The sequence below is a fragment of the Rattus norvegicus genome, chromosome 6, assembly GCF_036323735.1.
Source record: "Rattus norvegicus strain BN/NHsdMcwi chromosome 6, GRCr8, whole genome shotgun sequence".
NCBI lineage: Eukaryota > Metazoa > Chordata > Mammalia > Rodentia > Muridae > Rattus > Rattus norvegicus.
Window position 1 is genome coordinate 115654605 of NC_086024.1, and position 23720 is coordinate 115678324.

A 23720-nucleotide genomic window follows, 5' to 3' on the forward strand; every position below is an offset into this window, starting at 1 on the left:
AATCCTGGTTGAATAATCTAAAGATGTTCCAACTTGCCTTACTTCTGGTACTGGCCATAACTATGGCATAGACATATAACATAGACAAATAGGAGTGTTCAACGGGAAATGCACTTTAAGAAGGGATGTTTAACCTTGAAATAATGTTGATACTTGTAACTGTAATCACTAATTTGTAAATGTAGTCACCACCTATCATTCCCAGCTTTAGAAATGCCAAGTCTGTTTCTTCCCTTGGCCTTTGCAGTAACTACTGACAGCTGTTGGAGTGGAAAGAGCTCTTGGCCAAGCATCCGGAAATTTCACTGCTGGTCCTGGCCTTGACAGTTATTAAGTGTGAATTTGGACAGGTCATGTAACCTCTGTACAGAGTGATTACGAAGTTCAGAATACGATGGGCTATGACAAATATTTGGAAAATAAAAAAGCTTCATCTAAATATATGAAAATGCATGTGTATAAAATATGACATTAGTAATAGCAAAGCAGCTTACATATGTATATGCCCATGTAACATGTGTGTGAACTTTGTGTTTGTATTCTAAGACATTATTACATATATAAAAACTTTGCATATTTAATATTTTCTCTAAAGCACCTAGAGATAACTATTATAGATGAACTCACACTGAGAAACTTATATAATACGGGGTTCTGTCAAGATGACATTTAGAAGTAAGTACTTTAATGGGAACTTTCTCCTCTTATTGATGGCTGGAAGCAAAATAGAAAACAAGACTTTTACAACACTATAATAACATGTTACTAATGATATATTGAACACCTGAGATATCCCATCCTCTTCTCTCAAATAAAAGCTGTAATCTTGAAAAACATCTTCATTTCCACACACAAGCTTCAGTTACATCCCACCCATCTGCCTTCCATCCCCTTAGTGAAAGTAGTTAACCACCCAGCCCCACAGGAATTTGGAGGACATCAAGGGAACATCAAGTTCCCATGATGAAATTCCTGTCATTGTGATTTCTTCCTAAAGTCAACAGGACTCTTCCATGCAATATTCTTAGCAACTATTTCCTTTAGCGAGTATCATTAATTGTAAGATTAATGGACAAACGTCGATCATGAGAACCTAAGTTTTACACAAAGATCTCCCCAGTCTACTGTCTAAAATGATTATATATATATATATATATACATAAATATACATACATACATTTGTATACACATACATTTGTATATTTGTGTGTGTCTTATTTGGGATTAATTTTCTTCTGAGATGCATATTCTCTAAGGAATCATCTCAGACAATATCATTGTCTGAAACTGTCTATCAATCTCCCTAATCTTTATTCACAAACAACCAGAAATAAAGCCTTGAATTCTCTGGCTTTGGTCCCAGAACGCATCAGAGCATATTTTTATTGGACAGTTTAGTATTGATAACCATTTATCATGAACTCCAAATTGCACAATAATCACTACATTAACATCTGAACTAGCATACAATGGCATCTAAGGGCTTTGCCTCTTCATCCCAGTCCTTTAAAAAATGCTAACATGAGAAATAAATTTGCAATCTCTTCACAAAAGGCGCGGCAATGGAGAAAGCTGATCACAGAATCACATTTGCAAGTTCTAATGAGGCAGTCGGTCTCATCAGTCAAGTAAAGCACCACACCAGGAGTCAGCACAGCTCCAGATTTTAAGAAATGCTCACAACTGAGGCACCATTCTTTCAGAAGTTGTAATCTCTTTATTTGTAGGTTAATATTTTCATTTTCTAGTCTTGACAAGACAATAGTTCCAGAGAGGAATTTATTTAAAGTTTGATGCCATAGACTACAGTGAGCCACTCTTCCAGGGGATCCCCAAAAAGTGGTATGGGATCACACTCTGCACAGCAGACTCTGAAGATCCCTGGCCAGCCCTACTTTTTCTTCTTGTTTTGTTCTGAGACAAGAGTTTCACTGTGTAGCTCTGTCTGGGATGGTACCCAGTAATGTAGATCATGCTGTCCTCGAACTCACAGAGCTCCGTCTACCCTGCTTCTGACTCTAGACTATTAAAACTACAGACTGAAACCTATGCACCATGAGCACCTGCCCCATGCGCAGAGTGAGAGAAAGCAGTAAACCCACCCTGTGTCAGAGTTTCCCCCTTGTCCCTTAATGTGTATTTGTGAACTCTTTACCAGCTAGAGATGCCTCATGCAGGTAGAGTAAACATGTATAGAGCCTCCAGAATGCCAGTTTCTATAATTATAATTACTCCTGCCCCAGAGAACAGCTACAGAAATAAACTAAAGACATGCAAATACTGACTAGTTGGTCCCAGACCTACCTAACCTTCCTGTCTTCTTGGAGCTTTAAATACCTTGTGAAATTGACACAAGACTTCTTAAACAGTGAAGAAAGAAGGAAGGAGGGAGAAAAAAGGAAGAACAGAAAGATAGAGGTGGAAGGAAGAGGGAGATGGGGAAGGAAGAGGGAGAGGGAGAGGGAGAGGGAGAGGGAGAGGGAGAGGGAGAGGGAGAGGGAGAGGGAGAGGGAGAGGGAGAGGGAGAGGGAGAGGGAGAGGGAGAGGGAGAGGGAGAGGGAGAGGGAGAGGGAGAGGGAGAGGGAGAGGGGAGAGGGAGAACCAGACCTCTAGTTTTGATAGACTTTAACTATCCTCCTTCACACTGATTGGTTTCTGGTCTCAGTATCTTTAAAGACTTCTCCAGTCCTTATCCTTCAAAAGTTAATGTTTTTAACCTCCCCAACCCCCCAACCCCTTGTGTGTGTGTGTGTGTGTGTGTGTGCACATGTGCGTGTGCATGTGTGTGTGTGTGTATTGTGAGCAAGTATGTCCATTTAATGATGTCCAAGGTGGCAGCAGGAGAGAGTGCCTTCCAAGTCCTCTTCTGCTCCCTGATTCTCTCTCACATTGCTCTTGTCCCTTCTAAGAGGCTAAGGGAGTTCACGTATCCTTCCCTTCCTTCATATCAGGTTATAAGCCTTCACAAGGCTCTGTTCTAGAGAAGTAGTCTACATAATGGGCATTTCACAGCCAGAAAGAAAACTCAGTTTACACAGCTATACCACAATCTCATCTTCCAAATAGCTACCTAGCAAGCTACTGATGAATTTATCATTTTCTTTTCTCTTCAAACTTTCTACGTGGTAAGCAATATTTTCCTTTTGTAATATCTTCCCTCCTTCCTCAATGCCTAATGTAAAATTTCTTCCAACACAGTTCAGTGTTTGTTTTTCTAAAACTGAGAACTATTTTATCTCTACTTTCCCATATTACATTATAGAATAAACCTACATGACTTCCAGACAATAATAACTAGAATAATTTATGATTTCATCCCCATTTCTTAAATATTCAAATAAAAATCCAGTTTAACTCCTGTCTTAATAGGTAAGAGAGTTCTGAGATCCTGTGTTTGTATGAAATTTTATTATATCCTGTATTGAGTAAAGGAAACAGTAGCTTTAGAAATATTTGGCTGTTATAAATGTTGTTTGCTGAAAACGGGATGAATTGGTACATTTTTTAAAATTTTATCATGACCATTTAAGATAGCTGGAAGCTACTGATATTTATTTTTAATTTTTACAGCTTGACCTATACAGAGGCAGTACAAACAGCATCCTTTTAAAAAATCACATTCTGTTGAATTTCAGTCACTTGTATATCTCAAATGTTTCTCCCTTATTTTTATTTTATGAAATCAGATAAGTAGCAAGACTTAACCTTGTTGGCAATAAATTCACTCTATCCTAACATAAGTTTCTTGAAATCTTGAAGCTGACCAACCCACTCTCCATCCCCATGTTCTCTGAATAGACATATATGAGCTGTCTCTCTCAGAATTCTCAGACACGGACTTATTCTTGATTGAGAAGATTTCTACTGGCCACCCTTGAATGGACGGACATACAGCATTATCCCATTGCCTAAGATCCCCCCCGACTATGTTCCCTAGTCTACACCAGGCAAACACATACAAAAATGCCTTCCCTTTCATTGATTTTTTTTAAAATAATGACCCCCTTAAGAAATGGGACCCAATACAAAGTTTCAGTTCATCACATTGTGCATTCTTGATACATGTCTAAAAACTGGATATTTTCTTAGATCAAAATAGCAAAACTAAGAACTTCATTAACATTTACACATCTCAGTTGTGAGGTTCATAATATTGGCCTGGAGAACTATCCCCTTAGCTTTTCTTGTGTTTTTCTTCTCTGTTTCATCTGAACTGTGCACCTTTCTATCTATTTCTACACTTGCAGTTCAAAAATAAAACAGTCTTCAACTTCCCCATGTATAACTCACAGGTTGACTTTAATAAAAGAAATTTCTTTGATATCATGTGCCTACAGAAAATCACATCACTCAAAATGCAGAGTTGTAGAGCCCAGACTTGATATTCCCTCACTTAAGGCCCTGGTGACATTGAGGAAAAGGGGATAGAAAGATTATAAGAGGCAGATTAGGGAGATGCTGTGGGATTGTGTTTCCTAGTAATGGCAGAGGCTAAAACCATAAAGTTTTATCAACATGACTTCCCAAACATGAGCTGAACAAGTACACAACTAAGGGACATGCCAAAGTACACAAGGTCTCAACTCTACATAAACAACTGTAGGCAAGTAAGGAACGTTGGGAATAGGATAAATAGTCTTCCTCAGGGAGGAGTACTGCAATCGATCATCCAGTACCAAATGGCCATCCCTGAAAATGCGTATATATATGACTGAGCAGGGATGCAATAAACATTAATGAAGAAAAAGAAGCCATGAATTTGAAATGGAGAAAAGAGAAGTGTATGGAGGGAGGAAGACAAAGGAGGAAATATAATAGCTATAATGTATATTAAAAGCAAAGAATAAAACAAGCACCTGGTTTTGCTATTGACCTCTACAGATACACAGAAACCAGGATGTAGTTTTTCACCATGACCCTTTGCATCTGGGCAGTCTGAAATTAAAATCATGCAAAACTGTTGTTTCTTTGCTATGACCTCTGCACTCCTAGTAGCCAGCCAAAGCAGGTCCTCAAAATATGTTTGTTAACAAGACTTTGAAGTTTTTGTCCTACCGAGATGTTTGCATTTTAGTAATAATAATAACAACCAATGGATTCTTAAAAGTCGAGCTTCCAGATTTTCTTCATAATGTTCAACAAACTGGGGTGAAAATCTTAATATGGATGAAAGTGACCAAATACCTAGCTAATAAATGTATTGACCCAAACTATATCAACTAACAACAGCATTTTCACACACTGCTTCTAGTCCCTAAACTACAATGTAGGCATTGCTGCATCCGTGTTCATAAGCAAAAAGGTGGGAACTCTAGTTGCTGTGTAACATGTCCAGGGTCAGAGAACAGAGAGGGATGGCAGAGTGAGAACCCACAGCAGGTCTGAGCAGGTCTAGCCCACCTACTTGTGCCTGAAGACATCAGAAATCCCTGTCTGAGGAGATGGATAGAAGGGCAAAGAGAGTCTCAAAATCTCCAAGTGCCAAGTGAGTTTTTTATTTGTTTGTATCTATAAAACACTAAAGCAGACAATACACAAAGTATACTCATTACCCATTCATTACCCACTACCCACCCCCACCCCATATCCTTGGAACGTCCAAGGAAAATAGATGAAATAGAACAAACATTACATGGCCTTAGAAGCTGGAAACCTCTGGGGAGAATTACATTTCTGCTGTCACTATACTGGTGTATGCCTTGGGTTGAGATAATTAGTATTTTGGATTCATGTTCATCCACAAATTTAAAAATTATATGTTCCTATATTTTAGAATTTATATAATATAAATTATATATATTATATATATACATATATTTACTTTAACTTGTGGACACACACACACACACACACACACACACACACACACACACATTTCCAACCTTTAAGGAAGGTATTTGTGAGGACTGTAGCAACCCATTCTCAGATAAGCACTGGACAGTTGCTGTAAGGCCATGGGTCACAAAATCAATTCTGAACTCACTGTGGGTTCAGCACTTTTCCTCACTCTGTTAATTCTGGGACTTGGTTTCCTTAGAAGACTAATGGCATTTACCACCCAAGTTATTGTAAAATTCAAGCCCATAACATGCTCATAAGTACTTGCCAGATAGACCAACTGGCACATAGTAAGTCATCCACAAATTGCATTATTACTAGATGAGTAAATAATACAAAGGAACCCATGGTTCTCAGCTGTGATGATTTGATCCTCTGAGGACATTCTGCAATGTCGGGAGATATTTTTGCTTGTAACAACCTAACATAGGCATGTCCTTATAATCTGTAAACTGGGATATGGATAAATATGCTAAAATATACAAGACTAGTCACAGAGTAAAGAGTGATCCAGTTCAAAATGGTAATGGTGTTATGAGTAAGAGACACTGACCTTGGAAAGTTTCCCTTAGTCTACAGTATTTTCTCCATGGAGCAAAGGCTGACACTAACAAGACAGTTCTGGAAAACCAAGCATCCTACAGAAATGTTACCTGTGAAGTATCATCAGATTAAAACAATGAAGTAAGGAATGATGTGACATGATTGCATTTCAGGATGTCTTTGATTTGTTTTCAATACTCTTTTAAAGGTGTGCTTTATTTCTACACAAAGAGCGCTGATATGGTAACACACTCCTGTGGTTGCTTTGGAGGTAGGAAATGATGCCAGGTGTTAAAAGTCAGTCTTGGTTGTACAGATAGAAGGGAGACAACTTTGGGTACATGAGACACCACTTCAAAAGAAAATAAACAACCAGATGGATGATTCAGAGAGTAATGCACTTGATTTCAAGCACAAGCGTTTGATTCCCAGGATTTACATTAAAAGAACCATAGATGGCAGTGTATGTTTGCAATCTTAGCCCGTGGGAGGCAAGGGTAAGTAGATGCCTGAGAAGATGCTGGCCAGGCAGCCTCTCCTGTTTGATGAGTTCCAGGCAAGTGAGAGACCTTGTGCCAAAAGTCAAGAAGGCTATCAGTAAGCAGTGACAAAAATGAGGTTGTTCTTTGGCCTCTATACATGTGCATCTGCACACACATGAACACACACACATACATGAACACACACACACACAGAGAAAATCGTTTAGGAAATTTGAAAATTCATGAACAATGGAACACTACTAATTTCAGGGATCAAAGAGTCCAATAAAACAGCAGCAGCAGCAGCAGCAGCAGGAGTAGTAGTAGTAGTAGTAGTAGTAGTAGTAGTAGTAGTAGTAGTAGTTGTTGTTGTTGTTGTTGTTGTTGTTGTTGTTGTTGTAATACCTTCAAGTTTATGTAGATCCCCATGGGACCCAGGGAATAAAATGGTCTGGTTACTTATAATGAACACTGGGTAGGAAGGAATGTGAACAAGCATGGTCAGATTTCTCTATATGTTGATCCTACTCAGTGCGTCCAGATGCTTTCTGGATGGTAGGATTGAGGAAAGCTAAAGACGCAGAGTTCAAAACACATCTATGTATCTGGTGCTACAGGCAAAAAGGAATGGGTCTTTGTCTCTGGATGGAAGCTTGGCCTGTCCTTCCTGTGGGTCCTGCATGTTTTCTCCAGCTTAAATTGAGAAAGATACAGGAGACACTTGAGTAAGAATCTGTTACACCAAGGGAAAAGCCTGTCTTCACAACGAACAACCTATGTTGTTTGCTTTGATGTGACCATCACATACCTGATAAAAGAAAAGGGTGGTAATTTGGCTTACATTTGAGCAGACATCACTATCACCAGGAATGCATTGTAGCAGAAATTTGGGCAGCTTGTCACATTGCTTCCAAAATTAGAAATTAGAAAGAAACGAATGTTGGTTCTCAGCCTGGTTTTCCATTTTTTCCAGTCCAGGACCCCAACCCATGGAATGCTGGCTCTCACATTTATGGGTGGCGTTTCCTACCTCAATTAATCTCATCTAGAAAATACCCCACTGACACACTCAGAGATTTGTTTCCAAGGTGATTTCAGATTCCTTTCAAATTGAAAGTCAACATAAATAATTACAATTCTACCCCTTCTCAGTGTGACAAGAAAACATATCACTTTAAAGATATACCCTCCCATCCCTGGTTTTCATAGACTCACAGCCATTTTATAATGCTAAGTCAATCCAGTCTAACCTCAGAAGTCCCCATAGTCTTTAAACAGTTCCACACTGTTCAAGTACAGTCCTCTGGGACATTGGCAATCTTTTAAATGTGAGCCTCTATGGCAAAAAAAAAAAAAAAAAAAAGCTACATGACCAATAAAAAAGATAGTTTGGCAGGTAAAAGTCCTGGCCATATAAAACTAGTGACCTGAGTTCATTCCCAGAACCCAAGTAAAGGTAAAAAGAGAGAACCAATTCTGCAAAGTTGACTTCTAAAAGCACAATGCTCCTCCCATGCTACCCCAGCACATATGTCCTTGTGCAAACCTCAAAGCCATAACAATATAAAGCAAAATAACCAAGTTGTATAACTCCAACATTTAGTACCAAATAGTCAACACATTCCTCTTCCAAAAGCAAGGAAGAAAAGCATAGCAAGGAACAACTGGAAAAAAGCAAGATGAAAGGCCTGCAGCTTCATATTAGCATATGAGGCTTGTGAAGGAATTATCTGGATTCCCAAGGGCTTGGGGCTTTCCACCACTAGAACCTCTCTGCCTGGTGCACACACAGCCCCTCTCCTAAGCTGCCATCACTTATGCCTGCTTCCCTCAGCAGACCTTCTGTGGTCTACTCTTCAACTTAGATTTCACCTTTACAGCTTCACACAGTGGCCCTGCAGAGCAACCATAGCTGGCCACATGTTGACCTGACCTTAGTCATATTCTAGAACTTTGGCATAGACTTCCATTGCCTCTCAGTCTTACAAAAGCATGTCTATAAAACCAGTACCACATAGATACAGCCTGTTCCCCTTGAAGTCATGGTAGTTGTTGTGGATTAGAAAACTGTTAGCTTTTTCAGTGTTGGATGAGATGATCACATGGTTTTTTTTTTCTTCCCTTCAGTTTCTTAAAATGGTGGAGTGCATTGACTTATTTTTATATGTTGAACCATCTCTGCATCTCTGGGATAAAGCCTCCTTGATCACGATGAATGATCTTGATGTATTCTTGAATTAAGTTTTCAAGTATTTTGTTGAATATTTTTGCATCTATGTTCATGAGGGAAATTGATCTAAAATTCTAAGTTTTCTTTCTTTGTTGAATTTTGCTTGAGTGTAGGGTGACTATAGCCTCATAAAATGAGTTTGGCCATGTTCCTTCTTTTTCTATTTTGTGGGATAATTTGAGTAGTATTGGTATTAGCTTTTCTTTTTTTTTTAACTGGATGTTTTATTTACATTTCAAATGTTATTCTCTTTCCCGGTTTCCCATCCACAAGCCCCCTATCCTATCTCCCCTCCCTCTTCTTCTATGAGGGTGCCCCCCCAACCACCCTCCTTCCAGACCTGAGATTCCCCTACACTGGGGGGGTCCAGCCTTGGCAAGACCAAAGGCTTCTTCTCCCATTAGTGCCCAACAAGGCCATCCTTTGCTACATATGCAGCTGGAGCCATGGGTTTGCCCATGGTGTACTCTTTGGGTAATGGTTTAGTCCCTGGGAGTTTGGTTGGTTGGTATTGTTGTTCTTATGGGGTTGCAAACCCCTTCAGTTCCCTGAAACCTTTCTCTAAGTCCTCCAATGGGGACTTCATTCTCAGTTCAACGGTTTGCTGCTAGCATTTGCCTCTGTATTTGTCATGCTCTAGCGGTATTAGCTCTTCTAAACAATCTGGCCCTGGGACTTTTGGGTATTTTAACTACTGCTTCTATTTCCTTGGAGGTTATAGGACCATTTCATTTGTTCATCTGAATTTGACTTAACTTTGGTAAGTTGTATCTATCAAGAAAGTTATTCATTTCTTTTAGATGTTCCAACTTTATGGAGTACAGGTTTTTAAAGTATGACCTAATGATTCTCTGGATTTCCTCCATGGGTATTGTTATGTCTCCTTTTGTTTGTTTGTTTGTTTCTGATTTTGTTAATTTGGATATTCTCTGTGTTATAGTAAGTTTGGATAAAGTTTAGCTATCTTGTTCATTTTATCAAAGAACCAACTCTTTGTTTCATTGATTCTTTGTATTATTCTCTTTGTTTCTATTTTATTAATTTTAGCCCTCAGTTTGATAATTTCCTACCATCTACTCTTTGCTGTATTTGCTTCTCGTCTCCTTCTTCCTCTCCTTCTCTGACTCCTCCTCCTCCTCCTCCTCCTCCTCCTCCTCTTCCTCCTCCTCCTCCTCCTTTACCTTCTTCTCCTAAGCACTTTTAGGTGCTCTGTTAAGTTGCTAGTGTGAGATTTCTTCAATTTCTTTATGAAAGCATTGGTGCTACGGCCTTTCCTCTTAGCGTGTCTTCATTGTCTCATAAGTTAGGTTACGCTGAGTATTCATCTTCACTCAATTCTAAGAAGTCTAATTTCCTTATTTCTGTCTTGCTCCAGCAGTCATCAGTAGAGAGTAGTTCAGTTTCCACGAGTTTGTAGACTTTCTGTTGTTTCTGATATTGTTAAAATCTAGTATTGATATGTAGTGGTTTGATAGAATGCAGGGGTTATTTCAATCACATTGTATCTGTTCAGACTTGCTTTGTGCCTGAGTATATTGTCAGTTTCGGAGAACGCTCCATGAGGTGCTGAGAAGAAGCTGTTTACTTTTATGTTTGGGTGAAATATTTTGAGCTATGTGTTAGACCCATTTGGTTCATGAAATCTGTGAGCTCCAGTATTTCTCTGTTTAACTTTCTAATGGGAGCAGATGCAGAGACCCAAAACCAAATACTAGAAGGAGCCAGGGTAATCCCACAGAAGAGGAAGAGGAAGAGGAAGAGGAAGAGGAAGAGGAAGGACTTTAGGAGCCAGAGAAGTTTATGATACCATCATTATATGGTCCATAGAATCAACTAAACAGGGCTCATAGGGTTCACTGTAACTGAAGCAACAATTAAGGACCCTGTATGGATCTGAGCTCAGTCCTCTGCATGTACCTTATGGTTGTGTAGCTTGGTGTTCTTGTGGGACTCCTAAAACGAGAGTGGGGGATGTCTCTGACTTCTTTGCCTGGATTTTAAACTCTTTTCCTCCTACTGGGTTGCCACTCCCACTGGGTTGTGTTCTGAGGGCTTGTGCCCAGTCTTACTGTGTATTGTTAGCCCATGCTTTGTGGATATCCCTGGGAGGCCTACTCTTGTGGAGTGGTGGTGGGGAGCAAAGGAGGTGTTGATCTGGATCAGAGGTTGGAAAAAGAAGGATTAGGATTGAGAATGGTGAAGGGAGGGGAAGCTGTGGTGGGGATGGAATGTATGAAAGGATAAAAGAAAGAAGGAAGGAGAGAGAGAGAGAGAGGAGAGAGAGAGAGAGAGAGAGAGAGAGAGAGAGAGAGAGAGAGAGAGAGAGAGAGCGCCCTTGGCAGCATTCACAGTTCAGGCTCCTGTTCCAATGCACTTGCATTCTGACAATTCGGGCCTCAATTGGGTTGCTTTCTACTGCCCTCAACTTTAAATGTGCTCACATCTTGCCTTGCCAAACTTCATGATTTTCATACCCCCCCCCCTTTTTTTTGCTCTCTTTCACTGAAGTTCTGAATAAAAGTAGTCAGGGGTAACTATGCCATAGGCTAAATACTCCCCTGTCATCTTGAATTTGCTTTGTCAAAGCAATTAGTTTTTTATTTATTATTATTGTTGCTGTTGTTGGTGGTGTTGGTGGTGGTGGTGGTAGTGGTGGTGGTGGTGTGTGTGTGTCATAAGAATTTGTGGAAGTCAGTCCTTTCCTTCCATTATGTGGGTCATGGGGATAGAAATCAGGTCATTGACATTTTAACCTGCTAAGGCATCTTGCTGGGCCCGCTATTACTTTCTAATTCAGCCTAAGTTTTCAGGACAAAAGTAAATGCAACCAGGTACTTTGCTAGAATATGTCAAGAATATTCTTGCTACTCTCTGAAATCTCATGGGCCAGGTCTGTCTATGCCTACGTGTTGCTTGAAGCCAGTGGTTCTCTATCTGTGGGTCACAGCCCCTTTAAATTTTTATTTACACTATTATTTAGAACAGTAGCAAAACTACAGTTATCAAGCAGCATTGAAATTACTTTTGGAGTTGGGGGTCACCACAACATGAGAGTCTGTATTAAATGACTGAAACATTAGAAAGGTTGAGAACCACTGCTTCAAGCCTTCTAGTTTTCCAAAATCTCATCTGTCCTAGTTTGCCTCTTATTGCTGTGATAAATATCATGACCCCCTACACTTTATCACTGATGGAAACCAGGTTAGGAATTCAAACAGGAGATAGGAACTGAAGAAGAAACCTCGTTTTAGCTCCTCGACTTCCTCAGCCTTCTTTCTCAAACCACTGAAAAACCTCATGCCTGGGGATGGCACTGCCCTTAGAGAGCCAGGCCTTTCCACAACAATCAATAAAATGCCCTAAAGACTTTCCCACAGGCAATATGATAGACACATTCCATTTAGGTTCTCTCTACCCAGATAACTCCTGCTCACATCAAGTTAATAAAAATGATAAGGACACCAGCAGAACGTGCCACCAAGTTCTACCTAAAGCATTTTTAACACTTTGTAGTTCAAAGTTCAAACTCATCAATATTTCTCCTGAAAACCAGTTCCAAAAGCCTAGAATATCCAGTCAATTTGAGTACAATGCCCCCACTTCTTGGTATCAGTTGTTTCTATTGGCTACATCTCTTTTTATTGTGATCACATACCTGAAAACAAGAACTTGTTTGAGGAAGGGCTTGTTTTTCTCTTACAGTTGGAATGGAATTCTATCAAGGTGTGTGGGGGTGGGGTGGGGTGGGGGTAGGGGATAGTATCAGAAACTTGAGGCAGCTGGTCATGTGGAATCCACAATCAAGTAGTAGAAAGAGATGGGTGCTTGAATCAGCTGGTTTTCTCCTTTATATTTAATCCCTGAGTCCAACTCATGGAATGGTGCCACTCACATTAAGGGTAGGTCTTCCTGTCTCGGTTAACCTAATCCAGAAAGTTCCTCACAGAACAATTCCATGTCATTAGGGTGATTCTAGACACTGTCAATGACAATCAGTGTAAGCCAACACACATCACAAGCCAGGTGAGACAGCTTCTGAAGTCTGAGGCAGAAATACCACCCCTTGCCCCATAATGAATTTCTATTAGTTAAGGCTTGATTAGCGCTCAGTTCTTGGCACAAAACCCTGGTCCCCTTACAATCCCTGGCAGAGAGGTGCAGTCCAAACACTGAATGCTGTTCTGACAAACTGAAGATACCTGGGTAAGTATGCTTCTATTCTTCTGTTTTAACTGAGATCTATCCAACAACCCCGGCCTCTTCACTGACATCAGGACTACCTCCCTTGTCAAGCAAGGGAGTCTGCAATTAACACACTGATTGTAGTACATAGAGCAATAATGAGTAAAGCTACTGCATACTGCTGGACATGGTGGCACATGTCTGCAATCCCAGCTCTTGGTAGGTGACAGAAAGACTGTGGCCAGGCTGCTGTGGCCAGCCTTGTCTCAATTGAGAATTGCAAGACAGCTATCAAGTAAAAAGTGACCACATGCTAATCCCTGGGACTAATCTATAAACTATATTACCCTATTTGGAAAATTGTCTTTTCAAATACAATTAAGATCGGGGGTTTTGGGTACTGGAGAGATTATTCTGCAGTGCTTATAAATGTTATCACAGGTATCATTGTAATAGGGGAGCAATGGGAAATCTGGCACAGAAAACTGTGACCACAGAAACAGAAAGCAGAATGATATGTCCACAAGCCATGGAATACTGGCAGTAACCAGACCTTGGTAGAAGCAAGGGGTACATCTGGAGCTGACACACCTTGTTTCTGTTCGGTGAAACTGACTGTGGACTTTTGACTTCCACAAACAGGTGAGCATGTATTCGTGTTGGATTTTACCATTTGGTTAATGATAATTTGTTTAAGCTGCTACAGGCAAACTGCAAACTAAGGCACCAGGAATGCCTGAGGATTCTCCTCTCTCTGGTCCACATTACTTACCCTTACCTGTAAAGAGAGGAAATGAGGGAAGACGAGAGGGAGAAACTAGAAACCCAAGTCTAGGGAGAGAGGGAAGACAGGAGGGAGAGGACATGGAAGAAGGAAGCTGGTGAGGGAGGAGAAAGATTCAGGAGTGCCTGCCACATATCTGAAATGTTGTTTGGAATTTTTTAAGAGCAACGAGTTTGAAACTGGGTGCCTTCCCTATGAGGAAAGAGCATCTATAGCACCCTCTCCTGTGGGCACTAAACAGCCTAGGAATGCTCTGAGGTACTTCCCGGACCTCACAAGCGTCACTGTATCTTCTTACAACTTTTCTCATGGCCACCAATGACTTTCTAAAAAATACACTGACGCCCTTATCATAAAACTCGTAGGGACATGAACCGACATTAAATACTCTTTAAGACCCTGCTTATGAAGCCTGCTTCCTCTACACAATGGTCCATGACCTCTGCTATTTCTATGATGTGAAATATGTATTCCATTCACAGGAAGTATGTCTATTCTGTTTTTCCAAAAACAGCCAATGGTCCTGGTAAATACTTTACAATGCACGAGACATCTCCTTTCCACAAAGAATAATGATGTTTTCTTTCCCTCCCTTACAGCAATCTGCATAGGACTGGGTTGTGATGGTCCTTGAAGGCACTGACTGCCCACCATTCTGAGGCAATGCAAAAGTCTCATATTCTTCGTACTATACCTATTTATCATATCGTACAATGGTGATTGATATCAAGAATTATATCCCTGAGGCATGTGAGGTCTAAATCATAAAATATAGATTAATAAAATTCATTGTCTTGCTACCTGACAGAATTGACTCATACATTTTGGGACGACTTTCTGTGAAAGGAGTTGAAGCCAGAATGCATTTCTCATCGTCCTAATTTCAACATAAAATGCAATTAACTGCAGCCCCTCAAGTCCCAAATATTCAAAGCATCTGGAGATTTATTTTATCATCAGAAGAGTAACAGCTCTGCCCTGTGAATACACCTGAAGGGGCCTGCTTCACGTTATTTATTTACCAATATGTGGCAAGTCAGTATAAAAATCAGCTTATTTTTAATTGACTATATGTTACTGCCTTACAGTTGCCCAGAGGGAAGACTGCATTCGCGGGCTCTTTATATTTTTCAATGTTTATTTACCCTGGTGTAACTGAAAGGGAAGTCTACTTAACATTTCCATCTTCAGCCACAGGAAAATTGTACCATGAATCATGTGTATAGAGTCTAGCCATGGGCATGTGACTCTATCTTATGATTTCAGGGTGAATGTCTACTTTTGCAGACATACAATTCAAAGGGACGTTCTTGGTGTCCCCATTATGTTAAAAACAATAGATGCAAGCCCATATTATACAATTCATAGTCACAGAGACAAGCTGTAGCCACTCTTATTTTAAAATGCACGTTTCAGTAAACATGCCTTTGCACTTCCCACATCGGAAAGCATACATTTCAGTTACCTAATCTCCACGGTGCTTCTGTGCTATGTTGCTATATGCAACAGCTTCAGAATGGTTACAAACCTTTCGTTGTCCATTAGCTCAAGTTTGCTTGAGAAAAGCATTCATTTCTATTCCCTGGCTGTAAGGATATTCTGAGAGCGATGCAGATGAGCCATAGGACTCACTTATAATGAGGCGGTGACGTTGATGAGTATTCCACCTGGGGCGTCACTCATGCAGTCACAGTAACTGCATGGACTCTGTCACAAGTTCCCATTGTGAGGATCTTAATTGGGCCAGCATAACGACAAGGACTAGAGGCCTAGATGCCACAGAAAGCCTCCGACAGTCAAAGAAACGGAGGCCTTTGACTGGGCTGGGTTACCAGGCTCCCTCTCACTGTCCAGAGAGAAGTACAGGCTGCTCTTGGCTAATAAGGGGCTTAATATTCTCCTAGCACTTTTTAAAGCTCTTTAACTTTATTGTCATTTCAAGAAAACTCTGCCCCTGATGGGGAAAAATAATTTCTCTTCACCCAAGGCCTTTTTTCTTGGATTAATATTAATATCCCATGAGCATATTAGCTATGGAGGGAAGAATCTAGTGGCAAAATGAAATCCACCTCACTTCACTCACATATGATGTAGGCAATGTGAAAGAAAATTTCCCACTCGCAGGGCCCCTCAGTTTCCTTCATAACCACTCTCATTTCCTTGTGTGAATCATAAGCTATTTTTTGTTTTATTTTGTATCTTGTTTTTATTTTTATTTTTATTATTTTTGTTTTATCAAGACAGGGTTTTTCTGTGTAGATCTAGGGGTCCTAGAACTCAATCTGTAGAGGAGGCTGGCCTAAAAATCACAAAGATCCACCTGCCTCTGCCTCCTCAGTTCTGGGATTAAGGGCATGTGCCAACAGTGCCCAGCCAAATGTCCCTTTATTAGCAGAGGCTTCTCTAGGCTGAGAATGCAGAAGATTATTTAAATTCTAAAGTCACCTGGCAGGTTGGTATGTCCTGACCACAGTAGAAGCATCCCTTCCAAACCACCAGGTGTTGCCTCCTTGTTTATGTGAAAAAATGGGGACATCACCCCAATGTGTCATCCAAGTGGCAGGATGTGGACAGCAACTCTTTGTGCTGTCTTCTAAATGCTGTTTAGTTCACCCCCACAAGAGAAGGGATCCCCAGTGTGAATGATTCCTTATGATGACCCTTTATTCCAGTCCCCTTCTTTAGCTAGAACTCACACACACAAGGCACACAACCCTCTTTCCTGACCAAGATATCCCAGTCTAAGATAGGTTTCAAGTGAGTTTGCATAGGCAGCTGAATGAATTTGGAAGTCCTAGTCCGTATTCATGTTTGGGTCATGTCTGTAATATGTGGTCTTGGCAAATCTGTCTCCCTATACCTCCATTTCATCATGTGAAATATACCTTCAGATGAAAAGCTCACGTGTCAATCTCATTGGGTTCTAGTGAGCACACAACAGCAACACGGTATTTGTATCTCACCTCACCTCATAACAATCTGAAGACACATTTGTAGCAGTTGATGTATTAACAGGCACTCAGTAAATACTCAACATATCAATGTAATCTGAAAGAGAAAGTATGCTAATTCAAGACTTGAGTTCAGCTTGTCACTGAATTCTGTGTAACTGGAGGCAGAGTCTAGTTCATGGGATAAGTTAGTCAGACTCAGATAGTTAAGGAATATTTATGGAAAACCCCGATGTCCATGTGCTTTATGTACTTCTGTATGGAAGTCAGATAACTCTGAAGGTAGTCACAGGATGATTATGGAGGCAAAATAATATGAAACTCAGAAGTGCTGTTTAAATTGTCCCAAGTTAATTAAACAGAGCTTCTAAGTTTAGAGATAGAATTCTAATCCAACACAATTTCAAAGCAAATGACAATGTGTAGAGAGCAGGAGGAAGGTAGACTATGCCAAGAAAATGAATTTCCTAAGAGTCCATATTGACTAGGTTAATGAAAGCAAAGTTTATAGTTCAGAGACGGTTTAGCCTCTCAGATTTAGCTTCGTAGCACAGATTCAAACAATCCTGTCTGTTTTCAGTCAAGTGAAGAGTGCTGTTGCCGAATGTCTCAACAGCTAACCCACAGACTATCAGAGGTGAAAAGGGACCAGAAGATCATTGAGTTCAACTTTCTCATCCAGCATCTGTAAAGCATGACAGGGAGCTTGACAGGCCCAGGGCCATACTGGCAATTAGTGGTAGGAAACAACAGAAGTCTGGACTTACTAAGACTATTACACCATGCAATGGCCCATGGAGACATCCCTGGGTTGAGATTCACGTAGATGTAGGTAGATGCCAGTTCACACTGAGTACGCCATTTCCCCTTTAATCTCCAAGTTTAAAAAGACTATCAAGAGCAATTCTAAAAATTCTCAGCACAGACAAGGTATTCATGCATTTTTCTAGAAGAAAGGCTGGTAGAGTTTATATTTAGGAGCTTCCATTTTTAAAACAACGAAATTTCTGATATAGTTGCATCTTATCACTGGAGAACAGAAGTTAAATACAGTCCTAGTGGGGAAGCAGCTCTTTAAAGAGAAAGGGATGTCCTACTTCATGCTATCTTTTAAAGTAGTTAATGAGACTCTCTTTTAGATTGTTCCTGTCTGCATATGACAGCCTTGACTATAGGGCTGCTGGCTGCCCGATGGATCACTGATGCTGTGTCCTGTACTGGGTACTTTAGATGGTTAGACCACAGCTTTCTGGGATTGTGTCCTTCCATGAAAGCAGACTTCTGATCCCAGTGACTACATCCTCCATAGCCATGGTATGCACTACTTCATTGTTGCAATCCTACCACCGAAGTCCAAAGGCATATAGTTTCTTTTTTTTTTAAATTTTTTTATTATTATTATTTTTTTTATTAACTTGAGTATTTCTTATATACATTTCAAGTGTTATTCCCTTTCCCGGTTTCCGGGCAAACATCCCCTCCCCCCTCCCCTTCCTTATGGGTGTCCCCCTCCCAGCCCTCCCCCCATTGCCGCCCTCCCCCCAACAGTCTAGTTCACTGGGGGTTCAGTCTTAGCAGGACCCAGGGCTTCCCCTTCCACTGATGCTCTTACTAGGATATTCATTGCTACCTATGGGGTCAGAGTCCAGGGTCAGTCCATGTATAGTCTTTAGGTAGTGGCTTAGTCCCTGGAAGCTCTGGTTGCTTGACATTGTTGTACTTTTGGGGTCTCGAGCCCCTTCAAGCTCTTCCAGTTCTTTCTCTGATTCCTTCAACGGGTTGTGGTGGCATATAGTTTCTTATAAGCCATGACACTCCCTTTTGTCAGGCCAACCAGAAACAAGTTGCAAGAGGCATCCTACTTAAAAAAAATGCATCAACAAATTATACCAGGATGGCCAAAGGAACGTTAATGTGAGTTATAAAAGATAAATGAAAAAACACATTGAAGAAGTGGGGGTACAACTCAGTGATGAAGCACCTGCCTCACACACAGCACGGATTTATTCCTCAGAATGATGAACAAAAGAGAAGGAAAGAAAAGGGAAGAAAAAGAAGAAAGAAGAAGGGGAGGAAGAGGAAGAAGGAGAGAAGAAGAAGAAGACGACAATGATAAAGAAAGAAAGAAAGAAAGAAAGGAAGAAGGAAAGAAAGGAAGAAAGAAAGGAAGAAACTACAAATACAGACACAGCCAAGTAACTACAAAATTCAGAACATGAGCAGTCCAAGCCTTATGGGCTAACATCATCACCTACGTGCCTGGCATCATTTAGTAGAAAGAGCTATGTTTGCAACAATCCAGAAACAGAGGAAGTACCAGAGGCAAAGACAAAGAGAAGTATACTATGCAAGTGACTTCTAAAGCAGACACAGTCCCGCATAAGGAGATAAACTACTAAATAACAATGAACTGGCGCATGAGCGAGCTGAGCGAGTTTCTCAGGCCAAATGTGTGAGAAGGAGGGACAAACAGGCAACCAAAACACAATCAGATGCATACCAGCTACTGCTGGTGGATCTAGGATGCAGCGAGGATTAACTGCATAGTGGCGGGAGCTCAGCTTCTAAGTGTCAACATCTGTAGAGCAATTGGTGCTCACACATTGTTATGATGGCCGATATCTACACTCGCACAACCACAGATGAAATGGAATAATATTTATATATTTTTATTGACAAGCATTATGGGGAAATCAGAACATTTCACATTCAGCACATTAATCAGTTGTTATAGTCACATAGGGATACCATCTGACTGGCATAGTTTCCATGGCATCAGTCGCACTGAAAGTATGTTTGAAACCTTAGGCCAACATTCTAAGAACAATAATGAAATGAATGCAGTTGGCCCGCTGGTTTTGGTGAGTGCTGACCCTGCGAATGGGCTCTCCAGACAAGTTAATAAACACTTTTGTTGACTGTATTTGGGACAGGTGGGAAAGTGTAGGTGTGGTTAGTTCAACTATGAAATATGTTTTTGAACACTTAGCATGTACCAGCTACTGCTTAAGGTGGAAATGGATGCCTAATTTCAAAGCGATTGCTATCTGGTGAGGCACCCGTGGTGATGTTATAGACACAGCATCATATTCATCATGCTCATGCCTCATGCTGCAATGAGAAAGCCGTGGTTAGGTGCTGTGATGCATAGGTGTATCTGGAAGGTTTTCTGTGTTCTCAAGATGCTAGCAGTGGACACAATATTTACTGAACACGGTAAGAAGATATTTAAAACCTTAATCATGTTTAAAATTATCCAGATTTGTATATGGCTTCTGGCTAATTGTAAAATGCACTATAGATATTAAGGTGGTGAAGATTTACTTTGGTCTGACTTTCCCAGTCTCTACATCGGTATCAAGTTTTATAGCCAGATTCCTCACCCAAGTAGTGGGAAACATAAATAGACTTCCATGCTGGTACTGGTCAAAGGTTGTCATTATTCTGGTAGGGAAAGGTGGGAGTGTGTCTTTAGTTAAATCCATCAGGCGTGTGTAAAATCACAACATTGAGATGAGTTGGGATGAGCGTGGACTCCACTCTGGTACTTACCATGTTAGCAGGCAGCAGTTAACACATTAGGAAAGCTGGGATTTCAAATGTCTGCCCATGAGGAAAGACAAAGAGAGCCTCCACACATCCATGCTTTCAACAGCATGCACACATACCCCACAGGATTTTTAACTTATTCTCTCTTGGGTGTTCTGTTTCTAATTCACTTGTACTCACCCTTGAAGAAGAGTAATAAACACTAGATATTAAAGGGGATTAAATGCTAACCCTCATCATTTACTTGCATGAACATGCATGGGAAAGTTTTTCTATAGCTGCTTTGTGGTACCAAGATCTGTGACTCTGTATCCCATTCTCAGTCCCCTGGGGCAAAATTAAGGAGAGAGAACAATTGACTTTAACCATGGGCATCAGCCTACGAAATGTACAACACATGGTTTGCAGCTCAGAAGCAATGCTCTTGACGCAACAGCAGACTCATGGCAGCTGTTCTGCTGGACATCTGGATCTCAGCGGCTCTGAACTGCCTTGCTCTGTCCCGTGACAGCTGTCTATAAGAAACTCAGCCTAACTTCCACAATAGCATGGAGACTGGACTATAATCTTCACACAGAACCTCCTGTGTGGTAAATCATTCCAAACACACGAGGCTATGCCTTTTGGAATGTAAAGCAAACACATTAAAATTATGAGGGGGTTGAACAGGAACATTCAAACTATCCAGTGTCTGCCTTCAAAATGTCAACAAAAGGGCCAATTACTTCTGCATATAAGTATGTACTAGCTGATCTAAGGGCCCCATTCATCACTGAGCTCTGCCAAAGAGGATTGGAAGCAGATAAACATTTTGAAACATTGTAGGTACATTTTGAAAGAATTATACACATAATGACATCACTCAGGTAACTAGAGACCACTGTTCAAACAAAGTGAGGCTTGCAGTAAGTGTAGTCTTAAGTGGATGTCAGTGATGGCTCCTAACTAAAAGATGGAGTCCTGGTTAGTGGACATCAGTCAGGAGGTGCAGGTATAAAGTAAGCACTCTTGGAAGCTGCCTGTCACAGAGGTAGTGTCATAACTGGAGTTGGATTGGATCTAGAGGGCAATATGCAATACTGGGAACCATTGTTAAATAGAATTCTTATACACCGCCTGAGACAGGGGGGTTGCCAAAAGTTACCAGGAAGACTAAAATCAAATGGACATTCAAGTGCAGTTCTTGAACCATTCAACAAAATCACCTGGATTTAGTACAGTACAGACTGTTAGACCTCTGCTCCACACCCAGAGGTCCCAGTCAGCCGGTCTGAGGCTGATCAGCGTTTCTAATTCTGGAAAGTTCCAAGGTGATATTGCTGTTGTTACTTTTGCAACCACACTTTGAGAACCGATGCTTGAAGGATATGTATTGTCCTCTCCAAACTGTGATTTGCCCTCAGTGGAATCTAATCAGCAGGCTTACACGCAGTTAAAATAAAAGCATGAACACTGACCACTGTTAATTCAGAACAGTCTAACTAACCTCACAAAAGACTTCTCCAATGGAAAAAATGGGAAACTCTTTCCACTGTACACACTGGCTTTATTGGCTGTGGTCTCAGTTGAAGCACAGAATGAACCTTGGCCAGCAGTGTGAGGTCTCTCAAGCCTGCAGCTGTCTGGAGGAGACTTTTTTTTTTTTTTTTTTTTTTTTGCCAAGGCCTCTGGGCAGGAAGTACCTTGTTAGAACTGATACATCTACGTAGCCCAGGAGAATCAAAAGGCATAAAAGCTCCGAGATTGTTCCAAGTCTCTTTTAACGCCCACCCTTTCAAAGCCACCTTGGTAGATGGCTCTGCCACTGTGGCTGCTTTACTTTAGGTGACTGACAGTTTGAGGTTCATTGTAATGGGAAGTTTTTAAAATGGTAAGTCATAAATCAAGCCTGTACATTCCCTCACAGTGGGATTAATGGTAGCATAAATAAAACAAAAATCTAAAATGCCAGCGAGGCATGAAATACCCAGACAAAAAATTATTAGGAAGAAGTCCACTTTGCATCCAGATCTGAGCAGCCAGGAAGAGGTCTAGAAATAACATTCCAGATTAGTGCAGCACTGACCAGGTATAAGTTTCACAGTGTGCATTCAATTCAACTGGGCTCCTTTTCGCAGTGCTCCACACCCCCAGACCATTCCTCAGTGGCAGTTTCCTTCCTGAGCAACAAATAATTCAAAATGTATGTTGTGGAAGGCAACCCAGCTTCCTCTGTTTATCTCATACGACACTGTGTCCCACATCCTTCGGTGTCTTACCCAGCTCACTGCTTAGAACAAACGGAAGACAAGCATTGCACCAGCCTAGGGATAATGCTGAGAAAGACGACAGGCGAGAGAGAAAAACTTACAGTGGGTATCTATTCCAAAATTGAAAATTTAAATCCCATCTGCAGCTCTTGCCGTATTTTGTACCCGTCCTTTTGGCGATAAGGCAAAGAAAGCACCATTAATATGTTCTGTGGTACTCGATGTACAACAAGCACAACGTGCAAATGGCTGCGTTGTGAGGAGAGGAAACTCTGCATCCACTGTAGGACACACGTGAACACAATCAAACGTGGGTAACCTTGTGTTCACAAGGGCCAAGGAAGTCTATGGTGAGCTATACTAGGGAAGGAAAGATTGCCAGCTTCCCAAGGTATCCACCATGAGTGCTCAAAAATGTGTGGTTGAAAAAAAAAAACACAGAGAAGCTCCTTAGGGGCTGGGGCTATGCAAATAAAGTGCCTGTGCTGCCGTATGAGGCCTTTACTTTGACCCCAGCAGCCTGTAAGGCCAAGTCTGGGACAGCAGACAAGCAGATGCCCCGACTTTGCTAGCCAGCTAGTCTAGAAGTATCAGTGAGCTCTAGGTTAAATATGAAAGCCTGTTTCCAAAACCAAGGTGGAGAAGCAACCGAGAAAGACAGCGGATATGGCCCTCATATCTTCATATGTATGCATGTGGAATAGATACATACTGATGGTATAAAAAATGGAGGTGCCACAACCCCATCAGCTCCTCCGTGTGGACCATATGCTAGGAGATATCAGAGGCCAACTGACTTGGTAAAGTAGTAAGGTCTGTGTTGGGCCTAGAGTAGACATAGGCAGATAGAACAAGAGTTCAGATGGGCAGGCCATGTTGGAGAGAGGGTAGAGCTGGTTTTGCCAGCAGTGC

At 41.0% G+C, this 23720-nt stretch overlaps 1 long non-coding RNA gene across 1 annotated transcript; it reads left to right on the forward strand.

The window, feature by feature from the left end:
- Positions 1–12833: 12833 nt before the first annotated feature.
- On the forward strand, positions 12834–14864 carry LOC134479243 (uncharacterized). Its single transcript, XR_010052316.1, has 3 exons — positions 12834–13296; positions 13717–13917; positions 14659–14864. It is a non-coding gene; the product is annotated as an uncharacterized LOC134479243 (long non-coding RNA).
- The last annotated feature ends 8856 nt before the right edge of the window (positions 14865–23720 follow it).